The 19,946-nt window shown below is 55.8% G+C and overlaps 1 long non-coding RNA gene across 1 annotated transcript; it reads right to left on the minus strand.

Moving 5' to 3' along the window:
• Positions 1-14,625: 14,625 nt before the first annotated feature.
• On the minus strand, positions 14,626-19,047 carry LOC146403643 (uncharacterized). The gene is made up of 4 exons (XR_014843319.1): positions 17,197-19,047; positions 15,634-15,929; positions 14,787-15,342; positions 14,626-14,721 (listed from the first exon to the last, which is right to left on the minus strand). It is a non-coding gene; the product is annotated as an uncharacterized LOC146403643 (long non-coding RNA).
• Positions 19,048-19,946: the final 899 nt, after the last annotated feature.

A 19,946-nucleotide genomic window follows, 5' to 3' on the forward strand; every position in this document is an offset into this window, starting at 1 on the left:
GTCCCCGAGAAGCTGCTGCAAGCTGGGGGCGGGGGCAGTTGTGCAGCATCCCCTTGGAGGGGTCAGTTAAGGAGTGTGTAAGAAACACACGTAAAAGGTTAAGACTTCTAAAACTTACGCAGTTCTCCGAAGCAGAATATTACGTCTTGTGAACCTCTAGTTTGTGTCAAAAGTTTAACGATGCCAGCGGGGGTCGCTTTTTTGAATCTGTTATGCAACACTACTGCAGCATCCCAGCCCCATGAAACATTTCTGTTTTGTGAATTGCTCTTGTGAACATTCAAAATGTATCACTTGGTTTTTAAATAGTTTCTATCATAACTGAAAGTACAAGGAAGCAGAGGAACTGATATGTGATGGGCTCGCATTTTTCCGCTGCCGGCTTCCGCAGTTGTCGGCACGTCCCGCGTTTGCCCTCTCACGTCGGCCCCTTTCCCTTGATCGCCGCGGAAATGTTCTGGAGGGAATTCCAGGCCTGTCGTTTCACCCCAACACTGAAGTGCTGGGTCTGAAGGACAGGGACGGTTTAAACCCAAGGCCATCTTCCCACCTAACAGTCCATCGTCACTTTCCCTCCTTAGCTCTTCGGGAGGTGTGTTTACAGTAGGTTGTTTGGGATCCTCGATTGTAATAAAAATTCACACACGAATGTTGTCTTATGTCTTTGGAGGCTTTTGAATCTAGACTGCAGTTCACTGCCACCCCCGTGCCCCCTCCCGGTTGGCGCGTGAAGCCGTTGAAACCTCCGAGGCCCCTGAGAGCCTGCGCGCGGGAGTTCGGCCGTGTTCTCCACTTGTCTCGGAAACGAGCCCGTTGTTCAGGGCCCCGAGTTTTGTTGGGGGGCTGCCTTTAATTGATGTGCTTGTCTCACTTTTCTTAAGGGCCGTTTTGGGGACCGGTTGCTGTGCGTGTGCTCCGCAGCGGCCGGGACCTCCTCCTGTGTCGGTGGCCTGGAGGCAGTGCCCTCACCCTCTGCCCGCCCGCGAACGGTGCTGTGGTTACAGGCCTGTCCCTTTCCTCTCTCGCCAGGAAATAGCTTGTTACGTATTTACTATTCTAACTTTGTATCAAAACTTAAAAAGCTGAAACCACCCTCCTCTTTGAGACCAGACAGTAAGCCCTTCTAATTTATCTTTGGACAGAGTGTGCCTCTGGCGGCTGTGACACGGGGCACCTCTTAATTAGTTCCCTGGGACAGCACGTTTGCACGTGGACTGAGGGCAAATCAGGACGGATGTCTCCCTGCCTAAAAGTATTTCTTAAATCAAATCTTAGGAGCTCCCCTTGTGGCTCAGTGGTAATGAATCTGACTAGCATCTATGAGGACGCAGGTTCGGTCCCTGGCCCCGCTCAGTGGGGTAAGGATCTGGTGTTGCCCTGAGCTGTGGTGTACGTTGCAGACTCAGATCCGGCGTTGCTGTGGCTGTGGTGTGGGCTGGCAGCTGCAGCTCCCATTCGACCTCTAGCCTGGGAACCTCCATATGCTGCAGGTGCAGCCTGAAAAATTAGGGCTTGTGGATGGGCTCAAAATAAAGGAGTTCAGCATTTTTCACTTTTCAGTGCTTCCCACTCTCTAAAATTCTGATACAATGTGCGGGGCACGTGCGTGGGCTCAGGCCGAAGACCTGTGCTCAAGGGCTGTGGCCTCGCCCCTCCTGTGGGCAGCTGGGGCAAAGAAGCCCTGCCCAGCTCTGCCTGCTGAGAACTCCTTCCTGGGTGTGGGACCGGGAACTTGAAACCCCTCCTTTGTACCTTCTTCTCACATTCCTCAAGGTCCTGGCTTGAGCAGTGGACACACAGGGAGTCAGGTCTTAGGCCCCCGGTCCTCGTCCTGGGCCTCAGTTTCCTCATCTGGGCCTCATCTGCCCCAGGCTCCCATGTCTGTGTCCTTGTGTTAGTTGTCTGCGGGCTTCTGTCGTGGCTGGGAAAGGAGCCCGTGGGCCGGGGGCACAGAGGGTGTGAACGCCCAGAGGCCCATGAGCAGCTGACAGGGAGGGGGGTGCCCCTCCAGGGAGCCTCCCAGCTGCTTCTCTCGGGTACGTGGCGTGGAGCAGGACGTGTGATGAGACTGGTTCCAGGAAGGTAATTCCACCAGCACCGCAGGTGGAAGAGGGGCTTTGGCCAGGTGGGATGGGAGGGGGAAGGGGAAACTGCAGCTGGGCAGTGGGGACGAAGACGGGTGGGATGGCTGTGGGTGAGGCTGGGTGCCCTGTGAGTGAGGGTGGGTATGGGTCCTCAGGGCGGAAGGCCCCACCCAGAGCGAGAGCCGGGGGGGTGGGGTGGGGAGCTGGCTGTGTCCTCGCCTCCCTGACCCACTTGTTGAATGTTAGAGAGGGCGTCACTGCATCTTCAGCTCTGTTACTGGCAGATGGTGAGACCCTAACAAAGATAAGTGATAAGGAAGGACCAGCAGGCTTTGGGGAAGAGAGTCACGGGTGGCATTTGGACTAGAGTTTGAGGTGTTGGGAGGCTGAGGTGGGTGCTGCAGGGGTCTTGGGTTCAGTGGGATGGGGGCCGGGGGGTTCATGGTGAGCCAGAGCTGGGGCTCTGGGGCGTGCAGCCGGATGCCCACCCCAGCTGCTGGTTACAGACACCCCCCCACCCCCCCCACCCCCGCAAAGGATTGTTGCCGCTTGGCCCCTGAAGACCCAGGAAATTGCATTTTGCAGATGTCCCAGGTGATTGCTTTTTAGGAGCGCTCAAGACCTACGGTGTTGGGAGAAGGGGTGGGGGGAGGAAGTGGAGATGAGCCTCGAGCGGCCCCCGCGGCACAGCTTCATGGGGGCGCGGCCCAGGAGCAGCTGGTGCTGGAAATCCACCTTGGAGGGCAGCGTGGGGGGCGAGCTTCCAGCGGAGAGCGTGGGTCTTCTGGAGAGGCTGCTGTGCTGGGCGGGCTGGAGGAAGTGAAGGGACCTGTGGTTGCCTTTCCCTGAAGGGCAGCCGAAGGCCTGACTGGACGGCGGCCTCCCCTTTCTCGGGCTGCTTGTTATGGTTCCTTGTTGCTTGGGACACAGCTTCACCTGGGATTGGGGCAGGAGTCTTGCAAAGGCGTTTACTGGGGACAGCAGTGACTTCTCAGGAGAACCGGTTCCGTGTCCATCTTTAAGAACCTGCAGCAAGGCTGAAGCCAGCCAGCTCGGGAATCCAGATGGTTTCGGACCCGAATCCCTTTCACCGTCGCCGCAGCCCGGCTGGACGGTCAGGCCCTACCACCTACTGGGCAGTCCCTCCCGGGGCACTGTTTCTGTGGTCTTTCACGGTATCTCTGGCTGTTTTGGCTCTGACCTCTAGTACTTGGGCCTAAGAGGTCGGAACCCCGAGGTCCACAGATCAGGGTCGGCTGAGCTGTTGCGGCGGCTCTGACTCCGCTACGGTGACGGGGCCGCTGGGGGCACGTCCTCAGCGACGTCGGGTTCCCGCTGTGAGGAGCTGACCCAGCCGCTCTTCACACGGTCGAGGGCGGAGTGGGGCGCTTTGAGCCCTTTGTTCAGGAGCTTGGAGCTCGGGAGGCCCCCCCGGGAACGTGCTCGCCGCCTCCTCAGGCCCCTGGGGTCAGTCTTGCTTTAACCCGCGGGTGGCGGGACGGGGGTGCTCCGTAGCTGGGGCTTTGGGGTGGCTGCCCCTGAGTCTCGGAGACCGTGACTCCGAGTCCTGTCCCGGCGGCAGGAGCGTCGGCAGGCGGAGCGGAGCAACCAGGAGCCCCAGCCTTCCGGCCAGCAGACAGTGGCCTCGTTGGCGTTTTCTCGCAGGAACAAAGGAACCAACGGAGAAGCACAAGTAAAAAGCAGAGAGAAAGCACAGGAAGAGGCGGAGTGATGGAAAGGATAAGTTTGCCCAAAAACCAGGGTGTCAGAGTGTCTGGAGCTCCCGGGAGCTCGGTGTCACCGCGACGTGCCATCCTGCCTCCCCTCCCCTCCCCGTGACGGAGACCCAGGGCACCGGCCTCGGGTCAGGCCGACCTCACCTGCATCCTGGCACCGTGCCTGGGCGTTCACTCTGAACCCCCGGCTCCTCCTTGTGCGGAGCACGAGAGCTGAGGGTGGAGGTGCTCTGGTCAGACGAGAGGCCACCGCGCGAGGCCGCGGGAGAGCCTGCTGGTTGTTCGGGCTCCTTCCGCCGCTGGTTTGTCCTTGCCTCGTGCTCTGCACGGCGGCTTCCCTCCCTGTGCCCCCCTCCCCCCTCCCTTCCGTCAGGTGCCCCCGCTGCTGCTCCTCGCCTCGCCCCTCCCGGCTGACCCCTGCGTCTGTAAGCAGTGAGGGATGAGAATGCATTTTATTTATGTACTTTTAATTTTTTATTATAGTTGATTTGCAGTGTTCTGTCAATTTCTGCTGTACAGTAAGGCGACCCAGTTGCACATATACGTGCATTCTTTTTCTCACATAATCCTCCCTCCTGTTCCATCACAAGTGACTGGAGATAGTTCCCTGTGCTGTGCAGCAGGACCTCATTGCTTATCCACTCCTAATGCACTAGTTTGCATCTGCTAACCCCAGACTCCTAGTCCACCCCACTCCCTCCCTCTCCCCCTCGGCAACCGCAGGTCTGTTCTCCATGTCCCTGAGTTTGTTTATTTTTCTGTAGACAGGCTCATTTGTGCGGTATATTAGATTCCAGATATAAGTGATATCATGTTGTGTTTGTTTTTCTGACTGACTTCTCTTAGGACGGGTCTCTAGTTCCATCCATGTTGCTGCAAGTGACATGATTTTGTTCTTTTTTATGGCTGAGTAGTGTTCCATGGTGTGTATGTACCACATCTTCTTAAGCCACTCCTCTGTCGATGGACATTTAGGTTGTTTCCGTGTCTTGGCTGTCGTGAAGAGTGCTGCAGTGAACACACGGGTGCATGTATGCTTCTGAATGAGAGTTTTGTCTGGATGTGTGCCCAGGAGGGGATTGCTTGGTCCTGTGGCAGTGCCGTATTTACTTTTCTGAGGAACCGCCATCCTGTTTCCACAGTGGTTGTACCAAGTTACATTCCCACCAGCAGAGCAGGAGGGGTCCCTTTGCTCCACACCCTCTCCAGCATTTGTTATTGCAGACGAGTTTGTGAGGGCCATTCCGACGGGTGCGAGGCGGTACAAGAACACATTTTAAAAGCTCCGTTTACCAGGTGCCTTGGGTTCACAGCTGCCTTGTAAGGCTCAACACCAGGGAAGTCAAAGGCTGGCCTTGGGGCTCGGAGCTCACGTTCCTGGTGGAGCCGTTGGGAGCACAGCCAACCGTGGTGTGCGGGGAGGGCTCGCGTCCGCCGTGCAGACGGGGTCTCCGTAGATGGGGGTCCGCCTGGTGATCGCGCGGCCGGAAGTGCTGCTGATGGGACTGGCTCCATCCCCAAGTGATGGCCCCCGTCACGACCCTGTGAATCAAAGGCAGTTTTCGGCTTGTAATTCTACGTGGTGACTCTAGAGTGGCCCTGTCAGTGGGGCGGGGGGGGGGGAACGGACACACAGGGCGTCCCCGGGGACCTTTTGTCCCCTGTGGGGGCCGCTGCTTTGGGAAGTGTGTGGCTTGTTAGTTGTGAACGTGCGGCTCAGTACAGGAACAGGACGTTGGACTCGCAGGCTGTCTCAGTGGCTGAGAATGCTCATCGCCACCTAACCTAGAGCCGTCGGCGAGGAATGCTTTCCGGGTGCCCAGCCAGGAGCTCATTGAGGGGGGATGGCGAATCTGGACAAGTCCCATACACGTCACATGGCTATAAAGTGTATTCTCGGCCCCTGTGGCAGAGAAGCCAGGTGAGCAGGCTGGGGGCCCTGCAGAGTGGTGGTCAGTGCAGGTGCATTGAGAAGGCGCTTGGTGCAATGACCAGAGGAGGGGGAGGGAGGGCGCTTTCCGAGGGACATTTAGCCCAGGAGGGTGTGGCAGCGGAGGGCATCAGCTGGCTGAGTTTCTGCAGGGATCTCTGTGGGTGAGTGGAGGCAGGGAGCCAACCTGGAGCAGGTGAGAGTGGTGGGGCCGAGCCGGGGTCGGCCAGAGGTGTGAGCGTGGAAGCCCCCGCAGGGAGCCCTGCTTCATCCAGAGCCCTGGCCACAGTCCTGTCCCTTGGTTTGCTCCAGACTCAGCCATCTCATTGACTTTACCGTGTGTTGGAAGGTGTCCCCCCAAGATGAGGGTGTCTGTCTTCTCCTCCCCCTCCTGCCCCCGTCTCGTCACCCCTAGTTACCAGCGTCCTGGACCGCACAGCGAGTGTCCACATGTGCCCAGTTGCTGACACGTCACGGGTCTTTAAGGAGTTGATTGAATCAGGATCGCCCACATTGTGGTTGGCTGACGTGTCCTTTCAGTGTCGTCTTAAAGTGAGGGGTGACTCCCGTGCCGTACAGCGAGTTCTCCATTTAAAGTGTAAAGCTCTGTGTTTAGTGTATTCACAGATGTGTGCAGCCATCTCCACAGTCTGATTTTAGACATTTTTGTCCCCTCCCTCCAGGGAAAGCCTCTCCCCTTGGCCCTCACTCCCCCCTCCCCTCCCCCACACTCTGAAGGCAACCCCCTGTCTTTTTTTTTGGTCTTTTTTGCCATTTCTTGGGCCGCTCCCGAGGCATATGGAGGTTCCCATGCTAGGGGTCGAATTGGAGCCATAGCCACTGCCCTACGCCAGAGCTACAGCAACGCGGGATGTGAGCCGGGTCTGCAACCTACACCACAGCTCACGGCAACGCCGGATGGTTAACCCACTGAGCAAGGCCAGGGATTGAACCCGCAACCTCATGGTTCCTAGCCGGATTCGTGAACCACTGAGCCACGACGGGAACTCCAATCCCCTGTCTTAATCCCGGTTTTTCCCACTTCTTTCCCACTGCTTGCTGCTGCTGACTGCTGCATGTGGTCGCATTTCCCCACCTCTGGATTTGGCCGGTGGCATCTCTTTGGTGTAATTCAACATGCGTGTCTGTCCCGCGAGGATTTCCTGCACGTCAGTGGCCAGAGCCAAAGGCTCACTCTGACTCAGGCTCTGCTTTTTTGGGCTTTGGCGCTCTTTCTTGTGTGAGTGTCGTTGCTGTTGACCATGAATTGGCAGGACCCGTTCGTGTGTTAGGGTCTGTGCGGTGCCCATGTTTTGCTCCTACCTGTTGGAGTGTGGGTCTGACTGGAAGGCAGAGGATGTCAGCGAACAGCACGGAAGCAGGACAGCCTGTAGAGGAGAGAGGTCCAGGGGGGCTGGCAGTGCGAGTGAGGGCAGTCTGGAGGCGATGCTCTGGGTACCTGAACGGTGAGCCGAGGTGGGGGCTTTTTTGTTCTGCAGGTAGCGGGGACCGTCTGAGGATATGTGGCAGGTGTGTGACAGCATGAGGTGGTCTACCCTGGTGGCAGGCGTCTTCATCTTTGGTGGGGACGCGGGAAGGTCAGTGCTGGGGAGCGGCGGGTGGGCAGAGAGCAGGGAGGCCAAGGTCACCTCCCATTGACCTGGGAAGGGCGCCGGCCTCCTCCATGCTGCTCAGGGGAGGTGGGAGCAGCTCAATTCAAGGTGCCTCTCGGAAGCCCAGGAGAAAGGAAACCCACGGGTCCGCTCTGCGTCGTCTTCGCGCCCAGCGGGGTTGCCTGGCGGTGGTCCGTCTCCTCCCTTCCCTCCTCCATCGTCTGCTCTGGGTACTTCTGTTGCTTCCTGGCATCCACCGTGGCGCTTTCTTTTTACTCGCTAAATCCTTGTTACGTTTGGTTGTATGTCGTTTAAAGGTTAAATCTATTGACTTGAAACTTGTGTACACGTCCCGAAAACTCTGCACCCAGCCTACCCTGGCGCTGCCCCCCGCCCCTCCGCCTCGGCGGCTCTCGGTGGAAGGGCCTCGCCAGCTCTGGTTGCCGTGGAAGGGGCACTGTAAGGCCAGGTCCATGGCCGTCGAGCAGTTTGCAGGGACGGGGACCAGGGGAGCCACTTAGTGCAGATAGTGGATATGCACGGAAAGTCAGTCCATAACCTATCAAAGGGCAGCCCCTCCTGTGACTGAGCTGGCTCTGGGTGCTCTAGCTTGACTGCATGTGACACCGAGCCCGAATGCTGATCTGGTCAGTGCAGGCAGAGGGAGGCCTCTGAGACTTCTCTCTTGGCTTCTGTAGAGCTTGTCCAAAGCTGTGCCCTCAGGAGACAGGCCTGGGAGGCGTCCGGTGCTGGGTGGGAGGCGCCCGGTGAGAAGCTGCGTGGGCCTGTGGGGGGAGAGCCCGAGGAAGCACCTGGGCCTGTTTTTAGCTCAGCATCTTCATCTCTGACCTGGGGGGGCGTGTGTCCCTTCTGGTGAGGAGCAAGCTCGTTGAGGCTTGTAAGGACCCAGGGCAGGGCTGCCGGGTGGAGGTGCTGGGACTGGACCCGGGACACCCCCCCCGGGGGGAGGGGGTTGCGGTTTCACCAGGTGCCAGGGTCCTGGATGAAGAGCTGGGGAAGCACCTTCCCTCGGTGTTGGGATTCTCGAGGTGAATTACTCAGAAAATTCACACCTTCATAAATGCTGTGAAGTGAGTAGAAAAGGTGGTGCGAGATTTGGCTGTAAAGCTGGGGGAGCTCCGGGTGGCAATATCTATTTTTTCCTTTCGTCTTTAGAGGGAAAAGAACTGGGTTGTCTTTCGGAGGATTAGAATCCATTCCATCAGGGAAGCACATCTCGCTGGAGACGCTGAGAGACCAGAAGTCCTGGGGGCCCCAGCGGAGAAGGGCGGAGCCCCGGGCAGGCTTATTGGGAAGGAGCGGGGCTCCCAGCGGCTGTGTCGCGCTCTGGCTCTGGGGCAGCGCGGTGGCAGCCTCCCTGCACCACCTGCCTTCAGCGTCCAACAGACGTTTAGGTGACTCCTGGTTTTTATTTTATTTTGGCATGTTTTCATTGAGGTAGGGCATTTTTCAGTCCATGTCCAAGAGTGGCGGTTGTTGGAGACGCTTGTGGAGTCGCCGTTCAGGTGGGTCTGTCGCAGGCCGAGGCTGTGAGGTGGCGGCGTGTTTCCCGCCTCAGGCCCGCAGCCTCCCTGGCTGAACCTCCTCGGCCCAGGTCGGAGCCCGCGCCACCGCTGCTTCTGCCCCCTGCGTGGTCTCCTCCACGCGCACCCGCACATCTGCAAGGGGCGCGGACGGAGCCGGTGTTTCCCAGAGGAAGTGCTTCCTCCTTCTGTAAAACGGGGGTGAAATTCCCAGACGGGACCTGGGGAGGAGGGACCGGTTCGGTGGCGATCAGGACGCGCCCACGGCTGTGGGAGCGTCACCTCCAGCTCCGCCACGTTTTTGTCACCCCAGAAGGAAACCCGGCCCCCGAAGCCGTCGCTCCCCACCCCCGGCGCCAGGCCGCAGTCTGTCTGGATTTGCCTCATCTGGACGGTCCGTGCAAATGGAATCGTAAAATGCGGGCCCTTTTACGTCTGGCGTTCCCCACGGAGCCCCGTGTTTTCAAGATTCCTGTCCCGGTGGAATCAGCGCTCATCCCTTTCTGTGGCTGGACCGTCTGTCACGGGGATGGACAGTATCGCAGTTTGTTTCTCCATCTGTCGGGGGCGGGCCCTTGGGTGGTTTTTCCCTTTCGGCTGCTGGGAACAGTGCCGCTGGAGCACTCGTGTCCGAGCTGGTGTGTGTCCGGCGCTTGCCATGCTCCTGGGCACACCCTGGGAGCGGAGTTGCTGGTTCTGCTCTAATGTTGGGGGACCTGCTGGCCAGTTCCCACGGCGGCCGTGCTGCTGCACGTTTCCACCAGCAGTGGTTTCAGTTTTTCCACATCCTCACCAGCACTGATTATTGCTGTCACAGCCTCTTGGAAAGTGAAGTTCTTAATGTAATAGGTCATTTCTGGCATCGTTTATTACTCACTAAAGTGGGAACCCGTATGAGGTTTAAACACATTTTGCCCAGATCTACCTAATAGCCATCAGATACACGCATCTCTTTATGCCAGCGTTTAGAGTGTGTCGGGAACCTGGGCAGGAGCCCTGTAACAGGTGGAAAGAAAAGAGCGAATGGGATCCAGGCTGGCACCAAGTCTGGGCGTCTAAGGTCAGAAATGTCTGCCTCTGAGTCAGTACTGTGTGCTGACTCTGTGCCAGGCGTCTGGCCCAGCCCAGCGCTGGGGGGCCAGTGATGGATGCAGGCTCCGGGGGCTCCTGGCCCCTGGGCTCACTGACTGAGCCATGCGCACAGATGTGAGTCACACAGTCACCACGGATCTGGGGGAGACGCGGGTTTCAGCGCAGGCGGGAGGAGGACATGTCCCGGGGGCTGTGATGGCAGCGTGGCCAGGGAGGGGTGCTGAGTGTGGCAGTTGTTCTCCAGAATGCTGGGGAGCCAGTGTGAGAGACACACCCACGGCCTGTGTGTTTCTCAGGAGCCACTGGCTGCCAGGTGGAGAAGGGATAGGAAGTGGCTTGGGGACGCACAGAAGCAGTGCATTGGAGAGGTACTGAGAGCAGAGGGCTAAGGGGGAGCAGGAGAGGGTTAAGGGGGAGCCGAGGGTCTGGAAGATGTCTGACGTGTGTTTACATGGGGGCTTGGGCGGGTGGTGGTGTGGTGTAGTAACAGAAGCGTGCAGACGTGGGTTGAGTTTGCAGACTTTGAGGAAAAGTTTTAAAGGACTTTTTAAGAAGGAAGAATTCCAACATACATAGAAGTAGAGGGAGCAAAACAAGGAGCCCCCGTAGCCGTCCCCGCAGGCAGCCATTCAGTCCAGTCTTGCTCTTCTCTTTCTCCCCTGCTCCCCACCCACCGTTACCTGAAGTGTCGTGTCATTGCAGTCGCAATTATTCTTTTATCGTGAAATAATTTTAGACTCATAGGAAGGTAGCCCACGTCGTACAGAGTTCCCATCCCAGCTTCCGCAGCGTTATCATCCTGTGCAGCTGGGGGACCGTCGCCAAAGCCAGGGCCTTAACATTGACAGGCCACCGTTCCTGCTCTAAAGAGCTTCTTCAGGTGCAGCTCTTGGTCTCATGTCCGTGTCTGGACCCTGTTCAGTCCAGGGGCCTGCCTTGCATTTGTCTCCTCGTCCTCTCACTTTCTCTAATGTGACAGTTCCTCCCTCTCTGTCTCTTGTGACTTTGATGTGGGGGCTCTCCTCGGGTCTTTTCATCATTGGCTGATTATTTCCCTCTGGATGCGCAGGCTTGTCTGGGACTTTCCCTTCCTGTCCTACTGCTTTTCGTCAAGGACCCCGGTTCTTTTGGTTGGTGAATCGGTGTGAGAAGCTAAGCTCCGGGTGCTAAGAGGGCCCCTGGCCCCTGGGGTGTCCTCGCCTCTGCTTCTCAGTGGACACGGGATGCAGGTGTGTTTGTGCTCAGATACCTGTGCACACACATGTACACTTATTTCTCAGTGTGTGTGTGTGTGTGTGTATGTATTAGAAAGCCTGAGTTCCTCCTGGCGGTTCTGATTGAGGCCACTACCCCGGGGCTGATTCTGGTTTTCCTCTTTCCATGTTTATCGCTTCTTCATCAGATGGTGAAAAGTCTGGGTCTCATTATCCCAGTACGTGTGCTTGTCTGTTCAAACCCAGCTTATCGGGAAGGTAGTTTGGGAAACGCTCCCCGCAACCTGGGAGGAGCGAGGCTGCTCGCTGGAGAGCGGGCGTGGGCCAGGCTCCTCGGGCGTCGAGCAGCGCTGGGCTCAGCGAAGGCGGCCCCTCTCTTCCCCGTCCTTCCCTTCGTGTGGTTCCGGGGGCGCCTGCTGTGTTCTGTCCTCCCTTTCTGGCCGTTCCCAAGTGAGCTGCGTAGCACAAGCTCCACTGCAGGATTAGCTTATTTGTATGTAATTAATTTATTTTAATTCATGTGTAGTTGAGCACTATTGCTTGGTGTCTCTTGTGTCCTTGCCCAGAGTTCTAGCATATGAGACATCCAGTTAAACGTTTTTGGATGGTTATACGTAGTCTGGAGTGAAAATGAGGCGGTTATTCGCGTGGCAGTTGAAATCTGAAACAAATCGAGGCGACTCAGAGCCCCAGCCCTGCTGCACGGAAATGTCGGAGTTGCTGTGTGTGTGTGTGTGCGCGCGCGCGCGTGCCAGAGCCCACGACTGCGGCTTGTGACCCTGGCTGCTGCCTGGAGGGCGGGCCGCTTGCTGCACCAGATAGACCGTGGGCGCAGCTGGAGCCGCAGGGCGCCTCCCGAGATAGGGCTGGGGCGGCCTGGGGTGGGGGCGGCAGCTGTTGCAGCCACCCTCCCCTCCCCTGCTCTCCCCGGCTTTTCCCCGAAGAATTTTCCGTAACTGGGGCAGTGTTGCCTTTTGAGTCTAGTTTTTAAAAAGTTATTCTCCCCTTCATGATAAAAGGAATACAGGCTCATTTCAAAGAATCGAGAAGATACTGAAATGGAGGGAAAAGTCCACCCCTAAGATTTCTTAGAAATAGCTGATGTGTTAATAATACATAGGTGTTTGTTTCCAGACCTTTTTTTTTTCTATGTGTACATAGTTGGGGTTGGTTGACATGTAAAATTTGATGTTCTTTTCACTTAGTATCTTGAGCATTTCTGAGTACTATTTGTTGGGGGGCATGTTTACAGCTGCGTTTAAAGGAAAGAGGTGATATGGCAGTACACGCACAGACGTGGCCCCCATGGACACAGGTCGTGAGCACGGGCGGCTGTGGTCCAGTTCCTGGTTGTTTGCCACCCAGCCTTGGGCCAGTTCATATGCCCCTTTCGCCAAGTGAGGAGACCGAGGCACAGGAGGAAGAGGTGTCTGACACGCCAGTGGTTCCCTGAAGGAGGCGTTTTGAGGGTTCGGTGGGTGAGTGGTTTTAGTGCCTGCTGTACCGCCAGCACCCCGGGAGCTTGCACGCCCTCTGCCACCAGAGCGCTTTCTTAGGATCCCAGTAGAGTGCTGAGGAGAGGACCTGATGTCCTCTCTTGCACCAGATGCTAAGGTGCCAGAGACAGGGCCAGGTCTCATGCGGAGGCCCACCTGGTGGAGGTGTGCGCGTCTGGGGGGGGGGTGGGTAGTAAAAACGCGGGCCCTTCAATGCAGTTGGTGCTAAGACACATCTATTCCTAGGGTTTGATTAGAGCAACCCCGTGCTGATTAGCTGACTTCATGTGTAAGGCGGGCTCGGACACCTGCTGAGCACTGGGTGGGCACTGTACCCCAGGGCTGAGAGCAGAGGGGGCTGAAGGTGTTCCGTCCTCGAGGCTCTCCCATTCTGGGGGAGCCCAAGGGAACTGACCGTTTCAGAGGCTCTGCAGCTGCATCCCTGAGTTCACGTCACTCCTCACCAACCACGTTAGCTCTTGCTGCCTGTTTCCTGGTAGAAAATGATGGCGATGATAGTAGCAGTTACTATTCTCACTAATAATTATGTATTGATATAAAGTTATATATCGTAGAACTATCAGAATAATCGTCAACGTAATGTATTCTTTTCTGTCTATGATACAGAGATACAGTTGCGACGAACGTTAATAGTACTTACGGTCCTTGTTCTCCTGATTGTTAATTACTTAGTAACACAGCTGATTGTTGTAATGATTACAATGAACAGTCCCGTTGCTTGTATGGGGAGGGTAAAGTGAGTTAACCCCTAGAGAGTGCCTGCTGGTGCCCGGGAAGATCAGGCTTGTCACTTCTTCTCAGAAACATCACGGGTCCTTTGAGGAGTGTGCTCTTCTTGGGGTCTGTTTATGCCGGTGTTGCCTGGGGCTGGGGGCTGCCTTGGGTGCTGTTGGGGGGGGCATCCTCTCTGGGCTGGATGGGGGTAGGGACGTTGTGCAGGGCTTGGCTACAGGGTGCCCGTGCAGGGATGTGGGCAAACTCCAGCCTCTCAGATCCTCCCCTGAGCGAGCCCCACGTGCCAGCACGGCCCTCAGTATGTTCCGGAAAGGCATGTCCACTGGGGGGTGAGCTGCTTCGATTTAGAGGTGAGAGATTCCAAGTTGAGATAGATGAGCATGTGTTTCTCATGTGTTTCTTTGAATGGGAACAGATTTCTCTGATTCTAGGTGACTGTTCCCGTCTTTGGTCCTGGTTGTTTGCTTGGACATTGTCAAAGTTATTTCTAAACAAAGCCCCAGCAGAAACAAAGCAGACCCGTTAGGCTGTAACTGAACAGTGTTTTAATTTGAAGCAGACCTCTGCGTGCGCGGAGGGGGAGTATCTCTGCGCAGCGGAGCTGTGGGCAGGGCTGGAGATCAAGACTAGCAAGAAGCTCATCCAGTTTCATAAAAAGCAAGATCACTCTGAGCATGTGTTAAAATTTCATCTAACCTGTGTGTATCCCTCCACACCTGCCACAGTCCACAGACACCCTTGTTTCTGACCCTTCTGTCCCTAAGTATTGGCTATTGGTCCACTGGTGGCCAGGTCCCCACTTGATTTTGGTTCCTTGGCTTTGAATTTGGGCCTGCCACCACTCAGATGGTTTCAGTGCCATGCAAGGTGTGCCAGGGCGGCAGTGAACGGCCACCTCTAGGGCCTGGGGCCTGAGAGCAGGTGTAGGCTAACTCCTGGTTGGCTGCTCCTGGGCCGTCAGAACCTGAATCCTGCAAGGTGCCCGGTCATCATCCACTTTATTACATTTTTGTTTATTTATATTTATTCATATTTATTTATTTGGAGTTCCCAGAGTGACTCAGCAGAAACGAATCTGAATAGCATCCATGAGGATGCAGGTTTGATCCTGGGCCTCAGCAGTGGGTTGGGGATCCAGCGTTGCCTCGAGCTGTCATGTAGGTTGAAGATGCAGCCCAGGTCCCGAGTTGCGTGGCTGTGGTATAGGCTGGCGACTACAGTTCCAACTTGACGGTTAGCCTGGGAGCTTCCACATGCTGCAGGTGTGGCCCTAAAAAGAAGGAATACATGAATAGATACATAGTTGTCCTTTTAGGGCCACACCTGTCGCATGTGGAGGTTCCCAGACCAGGGGTCGAATTGGAGCTGTAGCCGCCAGCCTCCACCACAGCCACAGCAGATTGGGGTCCAAGCCCTGTCTGACCTTCACCGCGGCTCACGGCAACGCCACATCCTAAATCCACTGAGCGAGGCCAGGGATCGAACCTGCATCCTCATGGACACTATATCAGGTTCTTAATCCTCTGAGTCACAAGAGGAACTCCCATTCTTATTTATTTTTAAAGTGTTCTGTTTTAAATGTTTGCCTTTGGCAAATCAGTCGCTTTACGAAACAGTGCATAGTGGAAGTTACGGACAGGGCACGGCAGTGACCTGCAGGAGTGGCCCCGGTCCGAGTGACGGGGAAGTACCGAGAATCACGGCACAGGCAGGCTCGGGAAGTAGCTTCAGCGCCAAGCGTAGACTGTGCGCCGAGGCAGGAGACCGGTAGCAGCAGCAGCAGCAGCAGCAGCAGCAGCTCTCGTGGACATCGCGCTGGCATGTACCAGGCACTTGTGATGTACTCCACCTGTGGACTTGCCCCTAGCGGGGCCTGCCTCCCTCCTTGTTTTATTTTTTTTTTATTTTTTATTTTTTTTTTGTCTTTTTGCTATTTCTTTGGGCCGCTTCCGCGGCATATGGAGGTTCCCAGGCTAGGGGTCAAATCGGAGCTATAGCCACCGGCCTACGCCAGAGCCACAGCAACGCAGGATCCGAGCCGCGTCTGCAACCTACGCCACAGCTCACGGCAACGCCGGATCGTTAACCCACTGAGCAAGGGCAGGGCCCGAACCCGCAACCTCATGGTTCCTAGTTGGATTCGTTAACCACTGCGCCACGACGGGAACTCCCCTCCTTGTTTTAGAAGTGAGGAGACTGAGGCCCAGAGAGGCACGACCCTCGGCAGTGAGTGCTGGAACTCAGATTTGCGCCTGGGTGGCCACCTGCGGTCCTAGGACCTTGGCCTCAGGGAGGGCCTGGAGGTCGCTGCTTTAGGGGGGGATTATGCAGACGTGCAGGGCTTTGTAAGGGAATTCTTTGTAGCGGCACAAACTTCATTAGGGAAAAATTGACTAGGACCTGAAGTGGCTTTGGATTTTCCAGTTTTTTTTTTTTTTTTTTTTTCCGGTCTTTTTTGCCATTTCTTGGGGCCGTTCCCGTGGCATATGAAGGTTCCCAGGCTAGGGGTCGAATCGGAGCCATAGCCACCGGCCTACGCCAGAGCCACAGCAACGCAGGATCCGAGCCGAGTCTGCAACCTCCACCGCAGCTCACGGCAACGCCGGATGGTTAACCCACTGAGCAAGGGCAGGGACCGAACCCGCAACCTCATGGTTCCTAGTCGGATTCGTTAACCACTGCGCCACGACGGGAACTCCGGATTTCCCAGTTTTAGTTAAAGAAAAATCAGTTGACTTCTTGGGGGAAGGGTCCTGTTTTGAATTAGTGCATGCTGACTTGGTTTCCTTTTTTAGAAACTGGGTCTCTTTTCTTTTTTTAAGAGCAGTTGGTTTGCAGTGTGGTGTCAGTCTCTGCTGTACGTCATGGTGACCCAGCCACACTCGTATATGTGTGTGGTGCGTGTAAACAGTGGAATATTACTCAGCCACTGAAGGACACAATGATGCCACTGCAGAAGCCATGGATTTCTGAGCCCATTTTGGGCTGTGGTCCCTTCTGGTTATTCTGAGAGGGAACTTCCATGAACCGTCTTAAGATCTCCGGCTTTTTCTTGTGCCACTCAGCCACTCACTGACACCTGATCATTCTCACATTTTTATGAAGGACACTGGCCAGAGTGGGGCGACAGGATGAAAGCCGTGTTAAAGCCCAGCTCGGGGCTCCCAGTCCCACTTTGCTCTGTTCACATCAGAATGAAGAGGGTGTGCTTGGGGAAGGGCCAGTGGCCTGGGGCTGATGGGGGACGTTCCGTGGCGAGGGGGCACTGCGGCCCTCTGTTTATGCTGCCCACCTTGGTTTGGGTGGCGCCCCCCTCAGCCTGTGTGAGCCTAGCTTGTCACCACCTTGGGATCTGGTTGCCTCATGTGGTGCCGACACTGGTCTGTGTGCAGGTGGCATGTTAGGGTGGGGTGGGGGTGGGAGGAGTGGATTGTTTTTAATAGTTAAACTGAAAAAATAGGGGAAGGGAAGCGGATCCTCAGATGACTCCTCTCCACTCTGCAGCTTCCTAGCCTTTCGAGACCCCGGGACTGGGAGTTCCCTTGGTGGTGCATCAGAAATGAATCCTACCGGTATCCATGAGGGTTCGATCCTGGGCCTCGCTCAGTGGGTTAAGGATCCCGAGTTGCTGTGAGCTGTGGTGTGGGTTGCGGGCGTGGTTGAGATCCCGCGTGGCTGTGGCTGTGGCTGTGGCGTAGGCTGGCAGCTGCAGCTCCGATTGGACCCCTAGCCTGGGAACCTCCATATGCTGCAGGTGTGGCCCTAAAAAGACAAAAGATCAAAAAAATAAATAAATAAATAAAAAAGGAGCCAAGACTAACAAGGAGCAGTTACGGGCCCTGAAACCGTCCAGCTCGGTGGCCGGTTGAGAAAGCTGTTTGCTCACCGAAAGTGGGGAAGAGCACGTGTTTGCTCAGAGCTTTTCCCTGGTGAAATTTTATGTATCTTGAAGTGAATGGTGTTTGCTGTCTTTGACTTGAGCACTTGATAAATGGTTGTTTGCACTGAAGTAACTGGATCCACGTGGAGGTGACACGAGGGTTTGCCAAACCTCCAAGAAACAAGCGAAAGGCAGGGTGTGGCCCTGGTCCCTGTAACCTGGGGTTCCAGGAGTTCAGTCCTTTGTGTTCCCACCACCCCTCCATCCCGGCTTGTTGATGTTAGGAGAAAACTAACTGCGTTAATCCAAAGACCTTTGTAAATGACTTAACCCATCCAGGTCTGCGTGGACCGTTTCCATGCCTTGGGCACAGGCGCCTGTCTTACTCCCGTGTTTGCTAACGACTGGCTTTGTATTTACTCTGTAGAAATCTTCTGTGTATGTCCGTTTCCCTTTTTTGATGGGTAGTTTCCTAGAGAGAGTGGCTGTTGAGGCCTGTCTTTGGCTGCTCAGCTCCTGTATCAGCAAGACGCAGCACGGGTGGTGAGTCCAGCTCCGACTGAGGCTCAGGTGAGCCTGCAGGTTGTGGCCAGAGAGCTGAGTTACCTGGGGTGGGTCAGACCGGCCCGCTTCTGTTGCAGCTCTTCTCATCCGCTGGGAGCCAGATCAGAAAGGTCTGCAGAGCTTTTTCTTTACTAGTTAGAGTTGCTTCGAGTCACTGACACTTGCTGCTCTTGCCTTTCTTCCTGGAGAAACCTGACACAGAACTGCGGTGTTTTCAGACGGTAATTCTAGATGACAGGCCACACCCATAGAGTGATGCATCCAGACAGTGATTCTGAAACCTCCTCGTAGCAGGGCCTCCTTAGAGTCTCGGATCGCCAAGGGCCCTGAGGAGCCTCTGTTTAGATGTGGGTTGTATCTGTTGGGAGTTGTGGTGTTGGAAAGTAAAGCCACGGGGTTAAAATAGTTAATACGCTATAACGACAAGTAGTGTGTTGCACGGACAGGAAAGCCAATATGTATTAATAAATCGTATTCTTATGAAATAATTGTTTAAAACTGAACGAAATTGTAACGAGAAGAGTGGTGTTGCTTCACCTTTGTCAAAGTCCCCTTGAGACCTGGCTTAATAAAAGCAGCAGGTGGTTGCTGCACTCGTTTCAGTGGAAGTGTGTGGAAGAAATCTGGCTTGACGCAGATCTGAGTCTGAGAGGAGGAGTGTCGGGGCCTTTTCAGGTGGTCGTGGACGGTCGTTGCTGCCACCTCGGAGCTCAGGTCCTGGTGTCTTAAAAGCCAGTTGCCGTGCCGGGCCAGGAGCCCTGTCAGCTGCCGCGAGCCTCGTCTGTAGCCAGGCGGCTTTGTGTCATCACGCCCGTCACTGGAGGTCTTGCTTCTCTGAGCTCGCAGGTCTTCTGGACGCCACACCCAGTCCAGCATTGCCTCCGCGGGCCTCACATCCCTGCTGCTCTCCTCAGAAACGTTTGGAAGGAGTTCCTGCTGTGGTGCCACCGGATCTGCGGATCTGCGGTTTCTTGGGAGCCGTGGGGCGCAGGTTCAATCACCAGCCCCGGCACAGTGGGTTAAGGATCTGGCATTGCCACAGCTGTGGCTTGCGTTGCAACTGCGGCTTGGCTCTGATCCCTAGCCTGGAAACTCCATGTGCCGCAGAGCAGCCAAAAAAGGAAAAAAAGAAAAAAAATTGGAAGCTTTAAGCTCACGGTGGTGAATACAGGTTTCCCACAATTCTAATTTTCATGTTAAAGCTTGAATTTTATCGTTTCAGCAAATACTGGCGCCGTTTTCCTGGAGTGGCAGGTCCACCTGGTTCAGTTTTGAGACCGGGTCTGCCCAGCTCCCAGGCGAGGCTCCGGGGAAGAGCAGGTCTGCTCGGCGCTCACACCGGCCCAGCCGCTTTTCCTCTCCTGTCGCGCTCAGGGCCACGCGTGCTTCCTCTTTCTCACACGGACAGGGAAAAGGCCAGAGACCCAGTGGCTCATCAGCGAATGCCTCCTGCTGCTTTGTTAAGGACAGTTCCAGGGAAACTGGCTGTGCCCTCGCCGCGAGAGCGCGCTGTGCCATGAGCTCCGGGCGAGCACGGTTGGGCCCTGCTGCCTCGGTCGCTGCTGAGGCACCTGCAGTTTTGGCTGCCGTTGAAGCGTCAGTGCAGTTGTCAGCACAGGAAGGGCCAGGGACACCTGAGAATTAGGATGAACATAGTTTGACTTTGAGAATCCCTGCAAAGGGTCTTAGGACGCCCAGGAGGTCCCAGAATCAGTTGTGGAGAACTGCTCAATTAGGAGAATCCTGAATTGTGTTCTGTTTCGATCCACAGAATGGTCTGTGTGTGAATACTTAATTCCAGAGTGTGTTCGAGAGATGTTCCACGTGGAAATTGTGTTGTGATTGGCAAGCGTGTTTTAATAAAACTGTCCTAGAAGACAGTCTCATTTGGAGTCTGAGTTGTCATTTGCGTGGCCTGGCTAGACAGCAGGAGGGGTTCGGGACTGGAGCAGACCTTGGAGCAGGTATGGGTGGAAGGCCACAGGCTTGCATGTGGGTGGAAAGAGGGAGCCCCCCACCCCATCTCTGCTGCAGGAG

The sequence above is a fragment of the Sus scrofa genome, chromosome 4, assembly GCF_054392235.1.
Source record: "Sus scrofa isolate SSC_HxYL_T2T_F1_AM1 chromosome 4, Sscrofa_HxYL_maternal_Yorkshire_Landrace_v2.0, whole genome shotgun sequence".
In the NCBI taxonomy this organism is placed as follows: domain Eukaryota; kingdom Metazoa; phylum Chordata; class Mammalia; order Artiodactyla; family Suidae; genus Sus; species Sus scrofa.